Below are 19620 nucleotides of genomic sequence, written 5' to 3' on the forward strand. Positions count from 1 at the left end.
TTGATGAGTAAGAAGTATCACATATCCATTTAAAGAAAAACACAATATTAATGCAGATAAAAGATTAAAAAAAGTATTACTCCAACCTACAAGAAATTTAGTAATTATGATAAATGTTGTCAAGGTGAATGCCATTGGCTTTTTAATGTGTTATAATTATTGAGACCTTGACTATTTTAGGTTAGAGTATTTTATATTTTGATTTGGTAAAATGCCATAGGTCTTGATAAATATGTTTGGGATGTTGGAATTGAAAATTAAATTATATACTTTGATTTCAAGTATGCTGCCCCAAAAAAAACCACAAAACACTACTCCAACTACGAAGATCTCTACTCCGTTACAAACGCGTGCGGTAAAAGCCTGAATATCCCCAGCCCCACAATGTGATCCAACCAGACGCACCAAACATATGCGCACATGGCTGCCAAATTAAAACAGCGAAACACAACCATATGAAGATGGTGTTCATAAAGACGATGAACGGATCTCTTGGGGTTGGTCATTGAAAAGAAAGTTCATCTGTTCTTTATCTTTAAGTGCAAGTGAAGGAAATTTTGTAAAACGGCTCACTCATTACCTCCGACCTCTGTATTCATTGACCACATAGCCTCCATAAGAAGATGCGCAGTCATTTACCTGTGTCGTAGTTCCTACATTTTCTCCTTGCTTTCCTCTGGTTGATTTTCTGCCACTCCCAAACATGGAATCCAACGCCGATGTTCAACTGAATATCGATGAGAAAAGCTGGGTTGTTCAGGTCAAAAGAAGTATGGATCTACAGCAAGAAGAAGATGAAGAAGTGAAGTTCTCTATGTCGGTGTTTCATGTCCCGAAAGAATTATTGGCAGCGAAGCCGGAAGCGTACATTCCTCAATCGATTTCCATTGGCCCCCATCACCACAGGAGATCAGAGTTGTTTGAGATGGAGCGCCACAAACTTGCAGTCGCCCGTAGATTTCAGAAAAGAATGGACGGTCGCAAATTTGAGTCCGTGGTTGTGGAGGAACTTAAGAAGCACGATTGGAAAATAAGGAGCTGCTATCACAAATTTATCGACTATAAAGAAGAAACCTTGGCGTGGCTCATGGCTCTCAACGCAGCCTTCCTTCTCGAGTGTTTGCAGTTTTATGTCAGACATGCCGATGAAACCTCAGACGCGGACATCAAGCAACTAGGGTTAGTGTTACATCCGACGGGCACCAGCGCTGCTCACAACTCCGTTTTGAGGGATCCGATGATGCTCGAAAATCAGCTACCGCTTTTTGTATTGCAAAAGCTTTTGGAGTTGCAGTTGGGTTGTAAAACCAAGGCAGAGGAGAGGCTCTGCAAATTGCTAAGGCTTGTGTGCCGAGAATTATCGCCATTCAGCTTCAAACTGCCCGAAGACTTGAAGATCCATACAAAAGAGAGAGGCCACCTCCTGGAGGTGCTGTACTACGCTATCGTTCCCGATATCAGCAAGGAAAATCTAATTCAAAACGATGAAGGGAACGATGGGCATGTTACAGAGGACATGTCAACCCTTAAACGAGCCTTCAGTTCGCTATGGAATGCCCTCTCCTCCTTAAATGTTGGACCCCTTCTATTTCTCACAATGTTCACTCGGCGAGCGCTTACCGGGAGGGCTACGCAACTCGTGATAAAGTTGCCCTTACGTCTTCTTTCTACTGTTGGGAACTTACCTGTTTTGAGTGCGTTGAAAAGAGTCTTGGCATTTGTTGTCAATAAAGAAGCCACCAAAACTGAGGAGGAGGGACAAGGGGAAGAATCATCGCTGAAGATCATACCGCCCACGCGAGACGAACTGGCGATTCCATCTGTTGCTGATTTATATTCTGCAGGAATCAAATTTGCTCCTACAAACGGCGACTTGAACACGATACAATTTGACGAAAATACTGCCACACTTTACCTTCCACAAGTAAAGTTGGACAACAACACAGAGGTAATCCTGAGAAATCTAGTCGCATACGAAGCTTCGGCCGCTCCCGGGGCGATGGTTTTTACGCGATACACGGATTTCATGAACGGGATTATCGACACCGAAGAGGACGTGAGATTGTTGAGAGAGAGCGGAATTCTATCGAACCACCTCCAGAGCGACAGAGAGGTTGCGAACCTCTGGAACGGTATGGGTAAGTGCGTCCGTCTCACAAAGGTTCGATATTTGGACAATGTTATAGAGGATTTGAGGAGATACTATAATAGCAAATGGAATGTTGTTGTGGTGGAGTTTGTGAGTGAACATATATTCGGGTCATGGTAATTACTATCTCTCGTAGCTGCGGCAATCCTTTTGCTCCTCAATTGCTTACAGGCCTTTTGCTCTGTATATGATTGCAAGAAGTCGTTAAGCGATTCCAATCTCTGGCACAACTAGAGGTTCGCATGGGAATCGTACAGGTCGTTCATGATTGTTACTGTAGTTCTTCAAATGTCAAATAAAATAATTCTTTCAAATGTCGATTAAAATTATTTTTCAATGTAAAAACAGTAAACGAAATAACGTCGTAATCTTTAAGAAACAGTTTCTTATTTAGTTACAATATTTTTTTCGGGGTTATTATAAAATCCAAGAAATAGTTTCTTATTAAATTACAATATTTTTTGGGGGTTATTATAAAAATTATGCATTATAGATTAAAATGTTATATCTCACCATTAGATAACGTAATAATATTTCTGTAGACATAATAAAAGATTTAAGGAAAGCTTTCATATTAATAATAATATCCTTAGTTGCAAACATAAAGGATATTAGGATTCAAATGATCTTATTTGATGATGAGTTCTTACAATTTGTAGAAAAAGCACACAATTTCAAAAGGGAGAGTGTAAATTTTGCTTATTTATCCTCAATTTTGATTCTTAGAACTGAGGGGACAGGAGACTTTGAGAATGAGGGGATAGGAGACTTTGAGAAGTTGGAAGAATACGTTTATCTTTGTAAGGTATTTTGCCAGTGGAATAATGAGGTTGCTTGAGAAGTTGGAAGAATGAACTTACTTTTGGAAGGTTTCGCGTTAGTGGAACAATGAGGCTCCTTTCAATTGTAAAGTATTTTTTCTAAAAGAGTAAGATAAAAATTATTTTGAAAATAATCTCTTTTGTTATTTTGTTGTGAATATGGAATAAAGCACTGAGTATGAAAAAGTGGCCTTATAATATTGTAACATGTTATATATATTGCTCCTCAGAATAAGTTTCCAGTATTTATTTACCACATCATAATAATCTAAATTAATTAAGGAATTCAGTCCTAAAAAATACTTTTAACAAGATATATTATTTTAAACATTGCAAGCACTACCATAAATGATTTAAATCAATAAGAAATAGAAATGGACCGCAGTTAGTATCACAAAAGAACATAAGGGATGAAGAAATAATTTCATTTTAAATGTAAGGAGAATAAGATTTTTGAACCATATAAATTCTAGTGTATTACCTTTTTGTGATGCATATAGTTTAGTGTATTACCTCTTTGTGGTGTATATAATTTACATTTTAATCTATAGAGGATGGATATGTATGGTTGAATAATGTGTAATGGCATGTAACATATTTGTTAGTATTAAGTCAAGAAGTTACTTTGTAGATTTTTTACATTCTACTCATCTAACAAGCATAAAGAATTTGAACATTGATTTTTATCTATTTAAATTAGAATGAGAAACATGAATGAGCAACAAAGATACACGCATAAAGAATTTGAAAATTGATCTCTATCTATTTAAATTAGAATGAGAAACATGAATGAGCAACAAAGATATAAGTATAATTAGCATTTTTTCCTAAATACACTTTTTATTTTCAAAGAACTTAAACCAAATAGATATACTCAACAAAAAAGAATGGCCATTTGGTATCTCAAACTTAGAGATAAATGTATTACACCAATGATTTCCTTTTATTTTTCTTTTTTTTTTTTCGAATAGATGGACACAAACAATTCTAAAATTACATGGAAAAATATGAAAAAAATTGTGGAAATTAACCAAAATTAGACATTTGCCAATTTTTTTTTTATGAAATGTAGGTGACCATAGATATATATATATATATATATATATATATATATATATATATATATTAATTTTTATAATAAATGTTACATTTTGTTTATTTGTAATATATGAAATACATAAATAAAACCTACAAATACTCATCAATAAAGAAAGTAATATTCATACCTAACTTTTAATTTTACTAATGGGTTATGGTCCAATTTATTTCTAAATTTAGCATTACATGATTTTCTTGGGGTTTCAAAATGTTGTAATTGGGTAACTTGCCAACAATAATGAGTTCTAAGTTTCACGTTCCATTTGCACTGTATGCCAGAGGGTTTCAATATAATGTGATCATGTGGAATCTAGTAATGTACAAAAATGATAAAATAAACATTATCTCTATGCAAATTTTCATGTGGAACAAGGAATGCAACTATCTCAAGGGTATCACAATATCAAATAGTGCATGCTTGATCGATTTCATCCCAAAAACCAAAATGAATTACATAATAAGGAAAAAAGCCCCTTACATTCTATCATACATAAATAGAGTCAATACGCCACCAAATGTAGATATTATATCTTTTCTCACATTCATTGGGAGTGGAAAATCACGTCTCTAGTTCATCCATGTAAGGTATCATTACATGATGTACAATTGTTATCATTTCGTATGCATGAATGGATAGTGAAAACCCATCGAAACAAAAGGGACAAAAAATTAATCTGGGCATAGGAAATAACAAGTTACCTATAAGACAATAGATGTTAGAAGAGGTCCCATGCCCGTAGAAAGAGCCAAAGGCCCTTCTACTTTTACAATTTTCTTCAACAATCTTAACGCTATGGGTGGTGGCCTTGCCAATGCTATCACCATAACTTGATGCAAATGAATTTTTGGGGTATCAAGAGGGTTCCTCGCAAAGACATCTTCCATCCCACGAAACCCACTTGTAATAAATTCTTACTTCAAATAATTGCAAGGAACTTAGGCCATAAGTCCATTTTTCTACCCACTCACCCTCTTTCCATGTTTATGAATGCTCTTACCTATAATAAAAATCTAGAACTAGAATAAAATTTCAGAGTACACAACAAATTGTATTATGAAATCCTTCAAAGAGGGGTTGATGAATGAATTCCAACATAATCTTCAATTTTCTATTAGAGTCTAAGCCAATTTTAATGTCTAAGAATCAAATCTACATTAATAACATGAATATGATATAATGTATTTTTTTTAATGGAAGCAAGGCACATAAGAGTTTCATTTTAACTACCCATAAGTATTTTCCATTACATTTTCACAAAAACACAACACTTTGAGATTTAAAGTCATTTATATGGAAAAAACTATAGTCATTATTTGAATGGCATGATAATATTATTTGTAAAAGAAATTGTGGGGGAAGATGAAAGGTATTGTTCTTTCATTTCCCAAGAATAAATTATAGAAATTCATGCAATTGAAAGCAGGTCATGAGAAGAAATCCAGAACAAAGATCACTACCCCTAAATGCTAAAGTTATTTTCTATTGTCATTAGTGTTGAGGCTTGACCCTTCTTTCCAAGATGTGGTAGTAGCCACCAAGACAGAATATAATCATGGATTTTGATAAGATAAGATCATGACTTGGTTTGTTGAAGGGAATTTATAGTGGAAAAGTTTACAACTACTCACATGATCAAGCTCCTCCAATAAATAATTATAAATTTTAACAAATTTTATAGTAGATGGCACAGTGCAATATGAAGTGTTCCTTTGTCTTGGCCTATTGAAGAAGGAATAATCGACAAACATTGCCTAATTGGTAACGTTGGTGATTTGGCTCCACTCAAAGTCTATGTGAACCTAGTGAGGACCAATCTAGGGAAGAACAATGAATGTACATGAAATTAAGGAGCATGTATGAATATTGGACAGTGAGTCCATCCATCAATGATCAACTTAAAACATCATCTTTAGACATAGCCCATCCTATGTAGTTGCCTAAATGATTTTCATGAACTTATTGTACATGTCATCTTAGATAATCATATTTAGCGATTTCCTAATAGGTATCATTTGGTCAAAAATAAGAAAATGGTCAATCAAAATACTGACTCCAAGATACTCTATATTTAATTTTTAATTAATAACTTATCACAATGAAGTTAGAAAAATCCATTACATATGTATTGCTACTACATGAGAAGAGTTTATACAATAATTTTTTAATTCTCATTAAACACAATAAATGTAATAATAAACACAAATAAAAATTCATAAAAAATTACATGGAAATAGTTTTCTTTATATTTTAACATTACATTGAACAAACTTTACAGCAACACATTAAAAACATTTTGCTACAACTATATGTTAATATTTGAAGTTTCCATTTTTTTCATCTTTATTTGATGATGATAAATCCATAAAACAAATAATATGTAATTACTAATATTGTTATTCTTATCAGTATATGTATTTAAATTTTAATATTCTTTCATATTTAAAAATTCGTAAATCAAAATTATGTTTAATAAGATAATTTAAGTGATTAAATATTAGGAAATATAAAAAAGAGATTAGAAGATCAAATTTTTCATATAATTAATTTATATGAAGGAATTCCAACAAAGTCAATTAGTATATGAAAGAATTCTAAGTAAGACATGTTTAGTTGTAACATTATTTAAATATATATCTAAAGATTTTATTTGAAGTGTTAAAAAAATATATATTGTTTAAATAAAGTTAAAATATTAACACAATTATATTCATAAATGTAGTTGATATAAATTTATAAAATTCATTTTTCCCTTTTTGTTTATTAATCTATATTTTCTACTCATATAATTGTGTTACTTTTAAAGGATACCAAAAAAATTAGGATAGACTCAAAATTTTATTAACACTATTATTATTAACTATTTTCCAAGAATTCAGTGGGATCATATTAATAATTTTTCAAGAATTCAGTTGGATCATATTTACCTCTGGCCATTTTCTAAACAATTTATTGAGATTTTACGACATTAGTCGTAGCTGTACTAAAAAATTATTATTTTATGCAACTATTAAGAACTTTCCAAGAGTTCCCATTCCACAGGTTCTCTTGCAGGTCCTCGTCGAGCTCTAGTTGTTCAAGGCTCCTCAGTTTCTCTAGTCCTTCTGAGACATGTTTCAACCTACGTAGTTTTTTATTGCTAGATTCTTCAACGTCGACGTTGCGTTATCCTGCAAAATTTGGAATTCATAGACCTTCATCGCAAAAATTATATAGGTAGAATTTTATAATTTCATAACATAAATCTTATCAAAATAAATAAATCTTAGTCTAAACATCTGATGGTTTATGCAACTCGCACATAAATATAAACTCGGATTAATCAGATGAGCCTATACCTAAAATTATATTTCACATTTTACTCTAAAAATACAAACGAGCAATGTGTGAAGGAACATCATTCTCATAGGATCCTAATTGGTTGGATTCATTTGAAGAAGCAATGCTTGAAATATCAGCGTCACCAGATTATCCAAGCAGGTTGTGATTTTAATGCCTGGCCAACTTTGTAGCTAAGAGCCGCCTCTACAAACAAATAATGCGTTGTCATTCCATTTACAAAGCCCAATTCTCTTAGTAAAGAATATTTCGGATTGGTTTGGTTATAATTGTTGTCATTCCATTTACAATGGCCAATCCTCTTAGTAAAGAATATTTCAGATTGGTTTGGTTATAGAAAATATTTCAGACTAGTTTAATTTAAAAAAAAATATTATTTCAGATTCGTTTTGAGAAAAGTCCAGGCAAAGTCGAAAGGAAGGTTCATGGTAATGGGAACGGAGAGATAGATAATCATGAACGAAAGAAATGCTCATGTCCAAGTGGAGCTTCCACTCATCTCACCCAGGCCGATGAAATGGAGCAACAATACCCCATAAAAATTGATGGAAACCATAATAACTTATATTTGTTATTAACTATCATCTACTACTTAAATCATATCCATAAATTTTCTAATCAGATGAAATATGTTACATGAACCCTGAATCTTGTTCGTTGATTTAAAAAAAATGAAATTCCACAAGCCCATATCCACACTGAGTTGAAAATCCCTGTACATCATTTTATAATTAACCTTTTTATAGCATTCATTTGTTTTACATAACATTAACCCGTTTCTCTCTCCATCCTCCAGGAAAATTAACATACGAGCTGCTATAGTGATCCCCATACCCACATTCATATATTTCTTGGATCTATCAAACTGTCATTTGATAACTCATCCTTGAATTGATGACATCCATATATTTATTGTATTTATAAATTTTTAATTTCATAACTCATCCTTGAATCGATGGTGATGAGGCAGTCAAATCACATCGAAAACCTTTGGATCAGAAGGTAGTGCATAGATACATGGCTCTTTCATCTCATTTAGAGTAGGGGAATTAGTAGGGGTTATGAATGAAGGGACTGTAGAGACAACTAAAAAAGCCGATGAACAAACGCACTCATTTTGCTAGAATTACAATATTATGTCCAAGAGAATATGTGCGAATATTGATTGAAGATAATGAGGACCTCACAGGCATGATAATGAGTATGAGACAATATGTATAGTAGGTGGAGTTGTAGAGTTGGTATCTGGGATCCTGAAGAAGCAGGTAATAGGGGAATCACTAAGCATCTAAACATGTGGATAGTTGTAATGAGTATGAGACAATATGCATAGGAGGTTGAGTTGTACAGGATTGGTATCTGGATCCTGAAGAGGATTGGTAATAGAGGAATCACTAAGCATCTAAACATGTGGATAGTTGTAAAGGTAACGATAGTCTACACCACAACCTAAACCAATATTTGTTGTTAACCACATATAAAATATGTATTAAAATTGACGAAGCTTTATGCTGGACGGAATTAACAATATTCTTATTTGTTGTTAACCACATATAAAATATGTATTAAAATTAATGAAGCTTTATGCTTGACCCAATTAACAATATTCTTAGATGGAAAGTGTGACGGCCTTGGTTATATTTTTTTTCTTATGTATACAATGTAAATATTTAACAAAATGGGCACAGTCAATGGACACGGATTCTAGGGGTTGAGGATGGTTACTTGCTTGGGAGATCGAGAGTTCTCTGTAATAAGAAATCTGGAAAGTTCTGTGACAACTATTAAAGGTTGGTTGGTGTATTATAATGGACTAGTATGTGTAATAAGAAATCTGGAAAGTTCTATGACAACCATTAAAGGTTGATTGGTGTATTATAATGGACTAGTATCTTTGAATGAAAGGAGATGAAGAAAAGGGACACTACGCATGTTTGCTTGGAAATATTGAAGAGACAAAAGGGACAAAGAATTTATGAGAAATGTTGCATGGGTAGCTCGGAAAAGATAAGGAGAGGTGAACCTTGAAAAGGAGGAATTACAATGGAAGGATTCAGAAAAGTGGGGAGAGACTTGTGCAACAAAACTCTAAGGGAAGATTCATACATCTTGATAGAGAAAGAAATAGGAGTACGATGGAAATTCTCTCCAAGTGAGTATAATTTAATTCTTGGGATTCCCTGGGGTTGGAGGGTAGAGAGGATCTTTTCTAGATTCCCTTGACAGCTTGAGGTGTAGGCATGATCCTTGGATTCCTAGTAAGGGATGTTCTGGAGTCTCCTTTACTTGGTTTCATTTGGTTTTAATAATGGGTTTTGGATTCCCTTCAGTGGCTGGAACCAGTGTGTCACAAGTCTTCAAAACTTCAAGGTGCAGGTGAAGCCTCTAGACTCCTTAAAGTGTGTTGGTTGTTGAACAATGGGAGGGTAGAGGAAGAAGGTCTGTCGATTACCTCTGTATTTTGTTGACTATTAATCAGTTTGTGGGTGAAGGTGAGAGAATTAATGGAGTCCTTGTCTCAACCAACAATTGGTGTTTAATCCCTTGAGAAAACCTCCTCAGTCTTTGGAGTCTTCCTCTAGGGTGACAGGCGTAAGTGAGAACCTGCTGCAGATGTGTATAGTTGGGTGGAAGCTGTTGTCGTAGACTCATTTGGCCAACTTTAGTCTTCATTACTGATAAGTTTTTGTACATGTACGATGTGCCATTTAATATATGTTTGAACCGTGAATTTCATATTTGTATTGGTTACCTGAATGGTGCATGATTTACTCATGAATGAATAGAAGGACGCACTTTGGACTAGTTCCTTGTGGCTGTGATTTGTCACTAACATTTTGTATGCAGGGAATTATACTTAAATATACGTATACAGATTAGTGTTGTACGGTCAGATTAAACAAAATTGGGCGGTTATTGTGGATAAGCATTGGGGAAGGCATCAGGACGTGTGTTGATAGATTAAGCATGAAACTTAACTATTGAACTAAAACAAAGGAAGACTTTGTACAAAAAGGCTCTGTGAAGGAAGACCCGTGTCCACCTCCCTGCACAACATAGGATTCACTAGTACGATTGATATTCTAAGGAGTGGGGCTCATTGCATTGAATGTAAAAATACGGGGAATTTTTTATTGGAATGGTTGTGGACGGGAGGGAGAGAAAGACCATAAAATTATAGAAATATATGCATGTATATTCATGCACAAGTTTAGGCAGTATGAAATGTGGTGTGTTTGACTCAATTATGACCAAACCCGTTCTTCTGCAGTCGTAGTGGCCCCCACATATATATATATATATATATATACTGCAGTGTTGCAGGAGCGCTGTGTTATGGCAGCTGGTTTAATCCCCATAATTAGAGTCAGAGAACACTGGCAGACTTATGCTGGTTTTTGTTTAGTTTGGGCAGATGCTTGTCCCTTAATGCGAGCAATGGGAAGAGTAGCAATAAATCTCCATTAAGTAAACCCATCAAAGGACGAACTCCCCAGAAGTTTAAGTGTGACATGAAGGAAAGGGTCGGGATGATGTTTCCGAGATGTACCAACACAGAAGGTTATAGGAGGAGCACGTGAAGGGAGGAGTGTGATGATAGTGTAAAGGAGATGATGGTGAGGAGACAAGGATGATGTGGAAAGTGTTTGAAGAATCACTGCACCTTTATGGAATCTGTAATTTCCACCCTGGGGATCCTAGTTACTAGGTTGTAACGACAAACTGCGATGATAGTGTAAAGGAGATGATGGTGAGGAGGCAAGGATGATGTGGAAAGTGTTTGAAGAATCACTGCACCTTTATGGAATCTGTAATTTCCACCCTGGGGATCCTAGTTACTAGGTTGTAACGACAAACCTCCACATGGTATCAGAGCTTGACCAAGGTTCGATTCCCCGAGTTACGTTTGAGGGGGTGTTGGAAGAATCATGGCACCTGTATAAAATAGGTAATGTCCACCCTGGGGATCCTAGTTACCAAAAACTAGGGGTTTTGCTGTAATGGCAAACCTCCATAGAAAGTTCCTGCATTTCATTGAAAAGACAAAGACACGACCAACATAGACGATGAATTGATGCAGCAACTAACAGGAAAATTCCCTTCATGGAGTTTGTTATCTAGAGGTAGCCCTTTGAGCACATATTATGGATCGTCGGGATGAATCAACTCCGGGGTGACATTGTGGGTTGGAGTGTTTGGTTGATGAGGCCACCATACAAATTGACGTGTCGCGGGTGGATATTGTATGCTGCAAGGAATTAAAGGTTCGGGAGCTATGTCTTGGGGATGGTCACGTTGCGTGAGGAGAGCACTTAAGCTCTTGGGCTAATCAAGTGGGGTTGCGCTGACATAAATGTATATACATGAGCGTGTAGGCTTCAATGTCTATTAAGAAAGGCTCGAGCTGGTGGATTATATTAAAGATAAGCCCCCTCCTTAACTATAATGTGTATATGATACCTCCGCCGCAGAGGTTGGGACTGGACCATTTCGAACTTGGTTCCGGGTCTTGGGTTGTGGTGGTTTTATGAAATTTCTAACGGTCTGACTTAAAATTGACTGGCATATCAATATATATAAGATATATAAGATAGAGAATAAGGTAGTTGGGCATGCCACGTGGGGATTACATGGGTGCCAAGTGGAGGGGAAACGAGAAATGATAATTTTGACCTAATAAGGATTTAAAAGATCATAAATTACATTACTGGAGTCTGATTGGGACAAAGCTTATGTTAAAGTCACACTGATACAAATGTGATATCGACATCCAAGTTGAGTTTGGGAAATTCATAAAAAGTTAAAAATTTTCATTACCTCATTAACTGTACAGAGAAGTTGGGTTAGCATACTGGACATATCCCTGAGATTAAGGGCTTGTGTATACATAAATGAATGCCTATCTCTTCTATCATTTCCTTGCTAACAACACTATCAAATTCAAACAACATAGAAAAATATTTTATCATGTGTTATGACCACCTTTAATTAAGAATCATCATGATGGGGCCAGCCCACGTGGTCCCGCCTCACCTTAGCTGATGTGTAATCCACTCTACGAACTGGACAGTATACGTTTGATTGGAATTAATTTTGGTTTGATTTACAATCAACTTACATGTACCGGAATGGTCTATTCAGTGGACATCTATCCTCCTCGGGATCCTGGTAAATCTCCGCTTGGGTTTTCACCTTGTTCGCGCCTTTGGGGTTGTTATTGTTATCCGGTGGTTGGCTCTACTGTCTCTGCGATTTTGGTATTTGTTGTTTGATGTTTGGTCTGTGGTGAGACCCTATGCGGTCCCAGCCTGTTCTGTTGTTGTATAGCAAGTGCTTGACTGCGTTCTATTGCTCCTGGTCCGGTTTGTTTGTCCAATGGTCTGATACCTCCCCGGTAAGTTTGTCTCTGTTCGTTTATATACTTGTCTCTCTGTCGTTGGTGCTTTCCACTGGTTTGTCGTTTGTCTTAGTGTTGTCTGGTCATTTTTTTTCCTCAAAAGTCCATGGTCGTTTGAACGTTATGGGTTAATGGCACTTTGGTTCACTTTCGGTTCGACAGCCTCCAAGTTTGATGGATTCCGTGGCCTACCCTGTTCGGCTCTCGGCTATTTTAGCAGGTATGCTCTCGTTCTCTACTAGATTTCTTTACCATAGTTTATGTAGATTCTAGTGGCTCGGCTCCTCTGTGAGCAGGGCTTGTTTGTTCGAGGTTTTCGCTTGCAGTCGTGGCTCACCTTCAGGTATGGTTACCTTCTCTTGTTCTCTGTTCTTTTTTCTCTCAGTTTCTCTGGTTCCGGCTTTCCTTCAAGGGTTGGAAAACTAACCCTCCCACCCTTCGTTTCTTTACAGGTGAAGCCGCTCACTGGGTCGATGGCATTGGTGTCCGACTGTTCTGGTCACCTTCCGGGTAGACTTGTTCTTATTCCTCGTCTGCATTACGTTCTTGTATTGGTCATTGGTTCCGGTTGCTGGCTACTGTGGTGTATAGTCCTAGCCGCGGCTTGAGTTCCAGACTTTTGTCAAACCCTAGGCTCATAAACTAGATAGGGTTTGAAGGCTACGTTAACGCTGTTTTGTATGTTGAGATTGATTGTTATTATGGGTATTTATGCTGCGATGAAGTGTTATATATGTGCGGAAAGAAAAATTGTTCACCTTCAGTTTCGTTTGCATACCTTGTAACTGTGTTTGTTTGGGAGCCGAACTCGTAACTGGTGCTGGTCGGTGTCACCTCTCGTGTGTTTGTTTCTCCTTCTGCTAGTTCGTAGTCTGTCAAGAATTGTAATGGATTTCGTACATGAAATAAAATGAATTATTGACACAGCATGGAAATGTACAGTCTCTATTTTTCTGAGGACGCACGTAAGAGTTGTTTTTTTGTGCACTGAAATGAAAAATGTATTTTATTTCTATTACTCTCCTTCCTGCTGAACCCCTATGGGCTTGCTTTTCCTCGTTCTTGTACATTGTTTCCAGGCAGTTGGATAACTGCTGGTAGTTGTTCAATTATTAGTTACAACAGTTATTACATATTTGACATTTCTTTATGGCTAGCTTGTTTCCCTTTGTCTGTTTTTTTCCAATAGTAAATTACTATTCAGTGACTAATGACTCTAACTACTATTACTATTCCTAATTAGAACTTGTTACAGCATTTTAGGCATTTTGACCAGAAACAAAAAAAAACAACAAATAATAATAATAAAACTAACTGAAAAATAAAAACGAAACAGACTTGCTGTCCGTTCTGCGAGCTATGTCTCCTGTCCTTCTCAGAAACCATGTCATCCTTCTTTCTAACTCCGCCCTGTTAACCAGATGCTCCTGCATCAGGCTTCCGGGGTAAAAGAAATTTCATGGCTCTGTTCCATGAGTTCCTCCACCGAATAACCAGCCTTCTGAATCTGTGCCGCATCGAGCCACGAGCTGTCCTCCATTGGACGGTCTCTCCACTTGACGAGGTAACGCAGATATTCCTTCCTGCGCGTCTTCTTGGCTACTTGGGTGCTGAGGATTCCTTCAATTTCATGGGTCCGGGCCGAAGGTAACTGTTTCTTCCAAGAACTGCTTTCTAACTGGGTGTCCCGTTCTGGTTGTACCGCAATATCATCCTCTGCCTGGGCGTGATATGGGAACAGATTTGCCACATTAAAAATAGGTGATATGCCTATGTCCGGTGGTAGCTGAATCTCGTATGCATTGGCTGAAAATTTCCGTAGGATCTTGCATGGGCCAATTTTTTTATATTTCAACTTATTATATGTGCCTTTAGGAAACCGTTCCCGGCGCAGATGCGCAAGGACCTCGTCCCCCACATCAAAATGCACCTCTCGTCGTTTTGAGTCTGCTTGCTGTATGTATTTCTGTACGCTGTCCTGCAACTTCGGTTTGACTTTTTCATGAAGCTCACTCATGGCCTCTGCAAAATCTTCCCCATCTGCGCTTCTCCGCTCCAGCTTTCCCAGATCTCGCAGTTCATGTATTCCTCGAGGATGCATGCCATACAAGATCTGAAATGGGCTAAGTCCAGTGCTACGATTGGGTGAATCGTTATAGGCGAATTCCGCCTGGGCAAGAGCTCGATCCCATAATCATGAATTTTCTCCAGTTAAACTCCGCAATAAATTCCCCAAGCTCCTGTTCACCACCTCCGTTTGTCCATCAGTCTGCGGATGATACACAGAGCTGAAATTCAATTGCGTGCCCAACTTTTTCCACAGGGTGCGCCAAAAGTGTCCTGTGAACTTTACGCCCATGTCTGAAATGATAGTTTTGGGTAAGCCGTGTAATCTAACAACTTCTGTGAAAAACAGGTGTGCCACATACGTGGCATCACTAGTTTTCCGGCAAGGAATAAAATGAGCCATTTTTGAAAATCTGTCTACCACCACCATTACCGAATCATACCCCCGCTGTGTTCTAGGCAGTCCGAGAACGAAGTCAATGCTGACCGAGTCCCATGGCCTGCTTGGAACAGGTAGTGGTGTGTAAAGTCCGGTATTCTGACTGTGTCCCTTGGACAGTTGGCAGACTTTACACCGGTTTACCAATCTTTGTACATCCCGGCTCATTTTAGGCAAATAGTAAAAATGTCTGATTTGCTCCAAAGTTTTTTTGATCCCGAAATGTCCTGCTAATCCTCCACTATGCTTCTCTCGTACTATATTCTCCCTCATTGAACAGTCCGGGATACATAACTGCCCACCTCGGAACAATAATCCTTCCTGGAAATTATAATCCAACCATGGGCTTGCATTTCTCAATACGGGATTTTGGCAGGCTTCAAAAGCTTCCTTGAAGTCTGGGTCCGTCTAATACTAATCCTTCAGATGTTCGAATCCCATCACCTGTATGCTGCTTTCCTGTAGGAGCAAGGCCCTCCTGCTCAATGCATCTGCCACCTTGTTGGCTTGCCCACTTATGTGCCTTAACACAAAAGTAAAACTCTGCAAATATTCTACCCACTTGGCGTGCTTATGGTTTAACTTGTGCTGCTGCATTACATATTGTAATGCTGAATTATCAGAGAACAAAACAAATTCATTGCCCAGTAGGTAGTGTCTCCAATGTTTCAAAGCTTGGACCACTGCATAAAATTCCTTGTCATATGAGGAATATTTATGCCAACTCTCATTTAGTTTTTCACTAAAGAACGCCACTGGTCTGTCTTCTTGACTGAGCACAACGCCGATAGCTATTCCACTTGCGTCACATCGAACCTGGAAAAGTTTATTAAAGTTGATCAGTCTCAAGATTGGCCTCTCCGTGATCTTCCGCTTCAAAAGCTGAAAACTGCTTTCTGCAGCCTTGGTCCAGCAAAAAGGTTGACTTGCCTTTTTGATGGTCTCTAACATTGGCGCGCAGATTTCGCTGAAATTTTTAATAAATTTCCGATAGAAACTTGCCAGTCCATGAAAACTACGTACCTCAAACAAGCTTGTTGGTGATGGCCAATTTATAATTGCTGCAATCTTTTCTGGGTCCATTTTCAGTTCATTTTCTGCAACCACAAATCCCAAGTAGACCAGCTCCTTCTGCAGGAAAGTTCATTTCTTCAAGTTTATCAGTAGTTTGTTCTGCTGTAACTTCTCTAACACCTTTCGAACATGTTGAAGGTGTTCTCCCTTCGTTCTACTGAAAATCAAGATATCATCAAGATAAACTATCACGAACTTGCCAATAAATTCCTTTAACATCTCGTTCATCAATCTCATGAAAGTACTAGGAGCGTTGCTTAATCCAAATGGCATGACCAGCCATTCGTACAGTCCCTCATTGGTTTTAAATGATGTCTTCCATTCGTCTCCTTCCCTAATTCTGATCTGATGATAACCACTCTTCAGATCTATTTTTGTAAAATAAGCTGCCCCACTAAGACAGTCCATCATGTCGTCCATTTTGGGCAAGCGAAATCTGTATCGAATCATGATTTTGTTTATGGCCCGCGAATCTGTACACATTCGCCATTCTCCACCCTTCTTAGGTGCAAGTACTGTTGGTACCACACAGGGGCTCAAACTTTCTCTGATCAGTCCCTTATCCAGCAACTCCTGCACTTGTTTGCAAACTTCTTCATTGTCCTCCGGACTCATCCGGTATGCTGCCTTGTTTGGCAAGCTTGCTCCCGGTATAAAATCAATGTGATGGCTGATACTCCTTTTGGGGGGCAATTTATCAGGTAAATCATCAACTACAATGTCTTGGAATTCTTTCAACAGCTCCTGAATTTCTTTAGGCAGTTCTGATTTTTCTGTGTTCAGCAACATCGGCTTCGTCCTCCTCACAATTGCATAATTGACTTCATTTTCCTCAACCTGCTTCTCAAACTGTTTTCCTCCAATTAATAATGCTTTTGTTCCGCTCGGTTCCACTGCATCCTCCTCTTTGATGGGTACAAGTGTATGTTCAATCCCATCTTTTACAAATTTATAACAATTTGTTTTCCCATCGTGTGTCACTTTCCGATCATACTGCCACGGTCTTCCCAGCAGTATATGGCACACGTCCATTGGCATAATATCACAGACCACCGTGTCATGATATTTGCCAATGTGAAATTCAACTTCACACTACTCATCTACTAATAGCTGGTGGCCTTTCTGCAGCCACGACACCCTGTAAGGTGTAGGGTGTTTGAGTCGCTTCAGTCCCAGCTTTTCCACCATTTTGTTGGCAACCAAATTGTCTGTACTTCCGTTGTCTATTATCAATTTACAACACTTTCCATGTGATTTACAAACTGTCCGGAACAGTGCTTTTCGCTGGGTCTGTTCAGCCACCTCCTTGGCTGGTTTCAACAGTACTTTATTTAAAATCAAAGCTTCCCCTGTTTCTGCCATGTTTTCTACCTCCCGGGGTTGTGCTTCAGCTTCCTCAGGCTGTGCAACAAGTGTTCCCCTCTGGCCCGCATGCTCAGCTTCTGGGCATTCGAAGGATCTGTGCCCCCACTTATGGCACCTGTAGCACTGGACATTAGTCCCTCTTCCGCGGCCATTTCCTCGTCCTCACTGATATGGCCAACCTCCTCTGGTGCTTTCTCCTTTCTCTGTTGTCCCTGAAGCTCTGGAACTGTTGCCTTCCTCGCTGTTCGCGGCAGTTCTCCCTCTACCATAGGACTGTCCTCGTCCTCTGCCATTCCCTCTCCCTCTCCTGTTGTTCTGTCTCCTGTTGATTTTCTCCTCCGCCTTCACAGCACTTTGAAAGGCCTCCTCAACACTCCGGGGAGAGAGAATGCTAATCTCGTCCAATATTTCCATTCTTAAGCCATTCACGTATCTTGTTGTTTTTTCGGGAGTATCTTCCGTATAACCAGCATGTAAATTCACACGATAAAATTCTTCTGTGTATTCTTGTACAGTCATACCTTTCTGCCTGAAATTCTGCACTTGCCGATAAAGCTTGACCTGGTAATCCTTAGGCAAAAATCTACCCTTTAGTTTTGCCACCATCCTTGGCCATTTTCTTATCAGCAGTTTGTTCATTCGCCTTCTGTCCGCTTGGACACTATCCCACCATAGGGCAGCGTGTCCTTTCAACTTGGTCACAACAAATTTAACTCTTTTGTCCTCACCGATTTCCTCATTCTCAAAATATTTGTCTAACTCACTCACCCAATCCAACAAGACATCCGTGGACAGACTACCATCATAGTTAGGGATCTCCGGTTTGGGCTTGCTGCTTGCTAACAAAACTGATCGCAACAGCCTCAACTCTGGGGCTTCTTCCTCTGACCCATCTGTAACAGTTGCTGCTTCGTCTTCACTGTCATCCCCAAGTTCTGGGTCTCGTCGCCTACCCGCCTCCACTACTTCTAAGCGAGCTGTAAGGATTCTCAGCTGTTCTCTCAATCCTTCATCTGCTCCTCTACGTGCACCTCTTCCACGTCCTCGTCTTTGTACTTCCATCTTCCTCTATTTCCTCTAAACGTGCTTTGATACCACTTGATGGGGCCAGCCCACGTGGTCCCGCCTCACCTTAGCTGATGTGTAATCCTCTCTACGAACTGGACAGTATACGTTTGATTGGAATTAATTTTGGTTTGATTTACAATCAACTTGCATGTACCGGAATGGTCTATTCGGTGGACATTTGTCCTCCTCGGGATCCTGGTAAATCTCCGCTTGGGTTTTCACCCTGTTCGTGCCTTTGGGGTTGTTATTGTTATCCGGTGGTTGGCTCTACAGTCTCTGCGATTTTGGTATTTGTTGTTTGATGTTTGGTCTGTGGTGAGACCCTATGCGGTCCCGGCCTGTTCTGTTGTTGTATAGCAAGTGCTTGACTGCGTTCTGTTGCTCCTGGTCCGGTTTGTTTGCCCGATGGTCTGATACCTCCCCGGTAAGTTTGTCTCTGTTCGTTTATATACTTGTCTCTCTGCCGTTGGCGCTTTCCACTGGTTTGTCGTTTGTCTTAGTGTTGTCTGGTCATTTTTTTCCTCAAAAGTCCATGGTCGATTGAACGTTATGGGTTAATGGCACTCTAGTTCACTTTCGGTTCGACAGCCTCCAAGTTTGATGGATTCCGTGGCCTACCCTGTTCGGCTCTCGGCTATTTTAGCAGGTATGCTCTCGTTCTCTGCTAGATTTCTTTACCACAGTTTATGTAGATTCTAATGGCTCGGCTCCTCTGTGAGCAGGGCTTGTTTGTTCGAGGTTTTCGCTTGCAGTCATGGCTCACCTTCAGGTATGGTTACCTTCTCTTATTCTCTGTTCTTTTTT

The 19620-nt window shown here is 38.5% G+C and overlaps 1 pseudogene; it reads left to right on the forward strand.

The window, feature by feature from the left end:
* The first annotated feature begins 703 nt into the window (after window positions 1-703).
* Window positions 704-2383, forward strand: LOC149192978 (putative UPF0481 protein At3g02645 pseudogene; annotated as a pseudogene).
* The last annotated feature ends 17237 nt before the right edge of the window (window positions 2384-19620 follow it).

This window comes from Pinus tabuliformis, chromosome 2_2, assembly GCF_031772625.1.
Source record: "Pinus tabuliformis cultivar Carrire ecotype Pingquan chromosome 2_2, CPIR1, whole genome shotgun sequence".
Lineage (NCBI taxonomy): Eukaryota > Viridiplantae > Streptophyta > Pinopsida > Pinales > Pinaceae > Pinus > Pinus tabuliformis.